Genomic DNA, 8,858 nt, shown 5'->3' with positions numbered 1-8,858 from the left:
TCACAATTTTCCATGGTCTTCTCATAACAATGCTCCATGATCTTTGTCATCCCAATGCTCAATACACTTGTCATCACAATGCTCCCTGACACTTGTCGTCAGTATGCTCCTTGAACCCTGTCATGACAAGGCTCCATGCCTTTTTCATCACAATGATCCATGACTTTTTCATCTCAATACTCCAATATCCCTGTAATCACAATGCTCCATGCCCTTGTCATCACAAAACTCCATGACGCATGTCAACAGAATGCTCCATGGCTTTCTCATCACAATGCTCCATGCCCTAGTCATCAGAATGCTCTAAGACCCCTGTAAACACAATGCTCCAGTCCCCTTTTCTTCAGAATGCTCCATGAGGCTTGTCATCACAACTTTCCATGGTCTTCTTTTCACAATGCTCCAAGACCTTGTCACCACCATGCTCCATTCCCTTGTCATCACAATGCTCCATGACCCCTGTCATCACAATAATCCATGAACATTTTCAGCCCAATGTTCCACTACTTTCTCATCACAATGCTCCATGGCCAATATCATCACAATGCTCCATGACCACTGTAATCACAGCACTCCATGACACCTGACAACACAATGATCCGGGACTCTTTTCATCACAGTGCTCCATTCCCTATTCATCACAATGCTCCATGACTCCTGTCATCACAACACTCCATGAACATTTTCAGCCCACTGCTCCATGACCCTTGTCATCACATAGGTCCATGCCCTTGTCATCCCAATGATCCATGACCCCTGTATTCACAATGGACGGTAACGATTGTCATCACTGTGGCCATGACACATGTCATCACAATGCTGCATGCCTTTGTCATCAAAATGCTACATGACCTTGTCATGACAGTGCTCTATGCGCTTGTCATCACAATACTCCATTTCCATTGTCATCACAATCCTCCATGAACTTTGGGATCACATTGCTTCATGCCCTTGTCATCACAATTCACCATGCTCCTTGAAATCAAAATGATCCATGACCTCTGTCATCACAATGTTCCAAACCCTTCTGATCACAATGTACCATAACACTTGTCATCACAACACTCCATGATGCCTGTCATCACAATACTCCATGCCCTTTTCATTACAAAGCTCCATGACCTTTCTCATCACAATTCTCAATACACTTGTCCTCACAATGCTCCCTGACACTTGTCATCACAATGTTCCTTGAACCCTGTCACGAAAAGGCTCCATGCTTTTTTCATCACAATGCCCCATGCCGTTTTCATCACAATGCTCCATGCCATTGTCATCAAAATACTCAATAAGCTTGTCATCAGAATGCTCCATGACCCTTGTCATCACAATTCTCCATGCACTTGTCAGCACAATGCTCCATTACTTTTGTCATCAGAATCCTCCATGACACTTGGCATCACAATGCTCCAAGCCATCGTCATCATAATGGGCCATTATATATGTCATCACAATGCTCCCTGACACCTGTCTTCACAATACTGCATGATCTGCTCATCACGATGTTCGATGCCCTTGTCATCACAATGCGCCATTCCAACTCTCATCGCAATAATCCATGAAACTTATTAGACCAATGTTCCATGCACTTGTCATCAAAATGCTCCATGCCCTTGTTAACACAATGCTCCATGACCTCTGTCATCACAATGCTCCATCATTCCAGTCACCACAATGGTTCATACCCTCGTCATCAACAGTCTCTGTGACCTTTTTAACCACAATGCTCCATGAACTTTTCATCACAATGGTCCTTGACCCTTGTCATCACAATACTCTATGCCTTTCTCAGCACAATGCTCTATGACCCTTGTCATCACAATGCACCATGCGCTTGTCATTACAATGCTCCACAATCTTGTCATCACAATGCTCCATAAAAGTTGTCATCACAATGCTCCATGCACTTCTCATCAAAATGCTCTCTCAGCACTGATATCACAATGCTACATCACTATTTGTCACAACACTCCCTCACCCCTGTCATCACAATGTTACATGACTCCTGTCATCACAATGCTACATGCACTTATCATCACAATGATCGATGACCCCTGACATCACAATGTTCCATAACACCTGTCATCAAAATGTTCCATGACACTTTTCATCAAATTGCTCCATGACCCTGTCATCACAATGCTCCCTGCCCTTCTCATCACAATGCACCACGCCCCTGCCATCAAAATGCTCCATGACCTTTGTCATCACAAAGATCCATGACCATTGGCATCACAATGCTCCATGTCATTGTCATCACATTGCTCCATGACCCTGTCATCACAATGCTCCCTGCCCTTCTCATCACAATGCACCACGCCCCTGCCATCAAAATGCTCCATGACCTTTGTCATCACAAAGATCCATGACCATTGGCATCACAATGCTCCATGTCATTGTCATCACATTGCTCCATGCCCTTGTCTTCACATAGCTCCATGACACATGTCATCAGAATGCTCCATGGCCTTCTCATCACAATGTTCCATGCCCTTGCCATGACAATGCTCCTTTACCCCTGTCATAACAATGCTCCATGACCCCTGCCATCACGATGTTCCATGGCCTTGTCATCACAAGAATCCATGACCGTTCTCATCACAATGCTCTAAGAACACTGTAATCACAATTCTCTATGCCCCTTTTCATCTCAATGATCCATGAACCATGTCATCACAATGCACCATGCCCATCATCATAATGCTTCATGCTATTGTCATCACAATGAAATCAAAATGCTCCATGACCTCTGTCATAACAATGTTCCATACCCTTGTGATCACCATAATCCATAACACTTATCATCACAACACCCCATGACGCTCATCATCACAATTATACATGGTCTTCTCTTCACAATGCTCCATGATCTTTGTCTTCACAATTCTCAATACACTTGTCATCACAATGCTCCCTGACACTGGTGGTCAGTATGCTCCTTGAACCCTTTCATGACAAGGCTCCATGCCTTCTTCATCATAATAATCCATGCCCTTTTCATCACAATGCTCCAAGATGCCTGTAATCACAATGCTCCATGCACTTGTCATCTAAAAGCTCCATGACACTTGTCATCAGAATGCTCCATTCCCTAGTCATCACAATGCTCCATGACCCCTGTCATCACAACACTCCATGAATATTTTCATCCCAGTGCTCCATGACCCTTGTCATCACAATGATCCATGACCTTGTCATCCCAATGCTCCATGAACCCTGTATTCACAATGCTCCGTGACGCTTGTCAACACAGTGCTCCATGACACATGTCATCACAATGCTCCATGCCTTTGTCAGCAAAATGCTACATGACCTTTTCATTACAATGCTCTATGTCGTTGTCATCACAATACTCCATTTCCATTGTCATCACAATCCTCCATGAATTTTGGGATCACATTGCTTCATGCTCTTTTCATCACAATGCTCCATGCTCCTTGAAATCAAAATGATCCATGACCTCTGTCATCACAATGCTCCAAACCCTTGTGATTACAGTGTTCCATAACACTTGTCATCACAACGTTCCATGATGCCTGTCATCACAATACTGCATGCCCTTGTCATCACAATGCTCCTAGACACCTGTCATCACAATGCTCCGTGACTCCAGTCATCACAATGCTTCATAACGTTTGTCATCACAATGATCCATGCCCGCATCATCACAAGGCTCTGTGACCTTTGTAACCACAATGCTCCATGAACATTTCATCACAATTCTCTGTGAACCTTGTCATCACAATGCTCCATATCTTTGTCAGAACAATGCTCCATGACCATTGTCATCACAATGTGCCACACGCATTTCATCACAACGGTCCACAACGTTTTCATTGCAATGCTCCATAAACCTTGTAATAACAATGGTCCATGCACTTCTCATCAAAATGCTCTCTCACCAGAGATATCACAATGTTCCATCACTAGTCGTCAAAATACTCCCTCACCCCTGGAATCACAATGATCCATGACCCTGTAATCAAAATGCTACGTCCCCTTATCATCAAAATGTTCCATGACCCCTGACATCACAATGTTCTATAACCCCTGCCATCAAAATATTCCATTACACATTTTATCAAATTGCTGCATGACCCGGTCATCAAAATGCTCCCTGCCCTTCTCATCACAATGCACCATGCCCTTTTCATTAAAATGCTCCATGACTTGTCATCACAAAGCTCCATGACCCTTGGCATCACAATGCTCAATGTCATTGTCATCACAATGCTCCATGAAAAATCTCATAACATTGCTCAATGCCCTTGTCATCACAAAGCTCCATGACACCTGTCTTCACAATGCTCGATGCCCTTCTCATCACAATGCTCCATGCCCTTGTCATTACAGTCCTGCATGACCCATGTATCACAGTGTTCCGTGCCCTTGTCATCACAATGCTCCATGCCCACTCTCATCACAATAATCCATGAAACATTTCAGACCAAAGTTCCATACCCTTCTCATCACAAGGCTCCATTACCCCTGTCATAACAATGCACCATGACCGCTGCCATCACAATGTTCCACGGCCTAGTCATCACAAGGTTCCATGACAATTCTCATCACAATGCTCAAGACCCCTGGAATCACAATGCTCCATGCCCTTGTCATCACAAAGCTCCATGACGCATGTAATCAGAATGTTCCATGGCCTCCTCATCACAATGCTCCATGTCCTTGTCATCACAATGCTCCAAAACCCTTGTAATTACAATGCTCCATGCCCCTTTTCATCTCAATGCTCCATGAACCCTGTCATCACAATGCACCATGCACATCATCATAATGCTTCAGGCTATTGTCATCACAATGAAATCAATATTTTCCATGACCTCTGTCATCATAATGCTCCAAACCCTTGTGATCACAATGTTGCATAACACTTATCATCACAACACACCATGATGCTCATCATCACAATTTTCCATGGTCTTCTCATAACAATGCTCCATGATCTTTGTCATCCCAATGCTCAATACACTTGTCATCACAATGCTCCCTGACACTTGTCGTCAGTATGCTCCTTGAACCCTGTCATGACAAGGCTCCATGCCTTTTTCATCACAATGATCCATGACGTTTTCATCTCAGTACTCCAAGATCCCTGTAATCACAATGCTCCATGCCCTTGTCATCACAAAACTCCATGACGCATGTCAACAGAATGCTCCATGGCTTTCTCATCACAATGCTCCATGCCCTAGTCATCAGAATGCTCTAAGACCCCTGTAAACACAATGCTCCAGTCCCCTTTTCTTCAGAATGCTCCATGAGGCTTGTCATCACAACTTTCCATGGTCTTCTTTTCACAATGCTCCAAGACCTTGTCACCACCATGCTCCATTCCCTTGTCATCACAATGCTCCATGACCCCTGTCATCACAATAATCCATGAACATTTTCAGCCCAATGTTCCACTACTTTCTCATCACAATGCTCCATGGCCAATATCATCACAATGCTCCATGACCACTGTAATCACAGCACTCCATGACACCTGACAACACAATGATCCGGGACTCTTTTCATCACAGTGCTCCATTCCCTATTCATCACAATGCTCCATGACTCCTGTCATCACAACACTCCATGAACATTTTCAGCCCACTGCTCCATGACCCTTGTCATCACATAGGTCCATGCCCTTGTCATCCCAATGATCCATGACCCCTGTATTCACAATGGACGGTAACGATTGTCATCACTGTGGCCATGACACATGTCATCACAATGCTGCATGCCTTTGTCATCAAAATGCTACATGACCTTGTCATGACAGTGCTCTATGCGCTTGTCATCACAATACTCCATTTCCATTGTCATCACAATCCTCCATGAACTTTGGGATCACATTGCTTCATGCCCTTGTCATCACAATTCACCATGCTCCTTGAAATCAAAATGATCCATGACCTCTGTCATCACAATGTTCCAAACCCTTCTGATCACAATGTACCATAACACTTGTCATCACAACACTCCATGATGCCTGTCATCACAATACTCCATGCCCTTTTCATTACAAAGCTCCATGACCTTTCTCATCACAATTCTCAATACACTTGTCCTCACAATGCTCCCTGACACTTGTCATCACAATGTTCCTTGAACCCTGTCACGAAAAGGCTCCATGCTTTTTTCATCACAATGCCCCATGCCGTTTTCATCACAATGCTCCATGCCATTGTCATCAAAATACTCAATAAGCTTGTCATCAGAATGCTCCATGACCCTTGTCATCACAATTCTCCATGCACTTGTCAGCACAATGCTCCATTACTTTTGTCATCAGAATCCTCCATGACACTTGGCATCACAATGCTCCAAGCCATCGTCATCATAATGGGCCATTATATATGTCATCACAATGCTCCCTGACACCTGTCTTCACAATACTGCATGATCTGCTCATCACGATGTTCGATGCCCTTGTCATCACAATGCGCCATTCCAACTCTCATCGCAATAATCCATGAAACTTATTAGACCAATGTTCCATGCACTTGTCATCAAAATGCTCCATGCCCTTGTTAACACAATGCTCCATGACCTCTGTCATCACAATGCTCCATCATTCCAGTCACCACAATGGTTCATACCCTCGTCATCAACAGTCTCTGTGACCTTTTTAACCACAATGCTCCATGAACTTTTCATCACAATGGTCCTTGACCCTTGTCATCACAATACTCTATGCCTTTCTCAGCACAATGCTCTATGACCCTTGTCATCACAATGCACCATGCGCTTGTCATTACAATGCTCCACAATCTTGTCATCACAATGCTCCATAAAATTTGTCATCACAATGCTCCATGCACTTCTCATCAAAATGCTCTCTCACCACTGATATCACAATGCTACATCACTATTTGTCACAACACTCCCTCACCCCTGTCATCACAATGTTACATGACTCCTGTCATCACAATGCTACATGCACTTATCATCACAATGATCGATGACCCCTGACATCACAATGTTCCATAACACCTGTCATCAAAATGTTCCATGACACTTTTCATCAAATTGCTCCATGACCCTGTCATCACAATGCTCCCTGCCCTTCTCATCACAATGCACCACGCCCCTGCCATCAAAATGCTCCATGACCTTTGTCATCACAAAGATCCATGACCATTGGCATCACAATGCTCCATGTCATTGTCATCACATTGCTCCATGCCCTTGTCTTCACATAGCTCCATGACACATGTCATCAGAATGCTCCATGGCCTTCTCATCACAATGCTCCATGCCCTTGCCATGACAATGCTCCATTACCCCTGTCATAACAATGCTCCATGACCCCTGCCATCACGATGTTCCATGGCCTTGTCATCACAAGAATCCATGACCGTTCTCATCACAATGCTCTAAGAACACTGTAATCACAATTCTCTATGCCCCTTTTCATCTCAATGATCCATGAACCATGTCATCACAATGCACCATGCCCATCATCATAATGCTTCATGCTATTGTCATCACAATGAAATCAAAATGCTCCATGACCTCTGTCATAACAATGTTCCATACCCTTGTGATCACCATAATCCATAACACTTATCATCACAACACCCCATGACGCTCATCATCACAATTATACATGGTCTTCTCTTCACAATGCTCCATGATCTTTGTCTTCACAATTCTCAATACACTTGTCATCACAATGCTCCCTGACACTGGTGGTCAGTATGCTCCTTGAACCCTTTCATGACAAGGCTCCATGCCTTCTTCATCATAATAATCCATGCCCTTTTCATCACAATGCTCCAAGATGCCTTTAATCACAATGCTCCATGCACTTGTCATCTAAAAGCTCCATGACACTTGTCATCAGAATGCTCCATTCCCTAGTCATCACAATGCTCCATGACCCCTGTCATCACAACACTCCATGAATATTTTCATCCCAGTGCTCCATGACCCTTGTCATCACAATGATCCATGACCTTGTCATCCCAATGCTCCATGAACCCTGTATTCACAATGCTCCGTGACGCTTGTCAACACAGTGCTCCATGACACATGTCATCACAATGCTCCATGCCTTTGTCAGCAAAATGCTACATGACCTTTTCATTACAATGCTCTATGTCGTTGTCATCACAATACTCCATTTCCATTGTCATCACAATCCTCCATGAATTTTGGGATCACATTGCTTCATGCTCTTTTCATCACAATGCTCCATGCTCCTTGAAATCAAAATGATCCATGACCTCTGTCATCACAATGCTCCAAACCCTTGTGATTACAGTGTTCCATAACACTTGTCATCACAACATTCCATGATGCCTGTCATCACAATACTCCATGCCCTTGTCATCACAATGCTCCTAGACACCTGTCATCACAATGCTCCGTGACTCCAGTCATCACAATGCTTCATGACGTTTGTCATCACAATGATCCATGCCCGCATCATCACAAGGCTCTGTGACCTTTGTAACCACAATGCTCCATGAACATTTCATCACAATTCTCTGTGAACCTTGTCATCACAATGCTCCATATCTTTGTCAGAACAATGCTCCATGACCATTGTCATCACAATGTGCCACACGCATTTCATCACAACGGTCCACAACGTTTTCATTGCAATGCTCCATAAACCTTGTAATAACAATGGTCCATGCACTTCTCATCAAAATGCTCTCTCACCAGAGATATCACAATGTTCCATCACTAGTCGTCAAAATACTCCCTCACCCCTGGAATCACAATGATCCATGACCCTGTAATCAAAATGCTACGTCCCCTTATCATCAAAATGTTCCATGACCCCTGACATCACAATGTTCTATAACCCCTGCCATCAAAATATTCCATTACACATTTTATCA

The sequence above is a fragment of the Mesoplodon densirostris genome, unplaced genomic scaffold, assembly GCF_025265405.1.
Source record: "Mesoplodon densirostris isolate mMesDen1 unplaced genomic scaffold, mMesDen1 primary haplotype scaffold_44, whole genome shotgun sequence".
Lineage (NCBI taxonomy): Eukaryota > Metazoa > Chordata > Mammalia > Artiodactyla > Ziphiidae > Mesoplodon > Mesoplodon densirostris.
Note: the sequence above shows the minus strand (reverse complement) of the source record.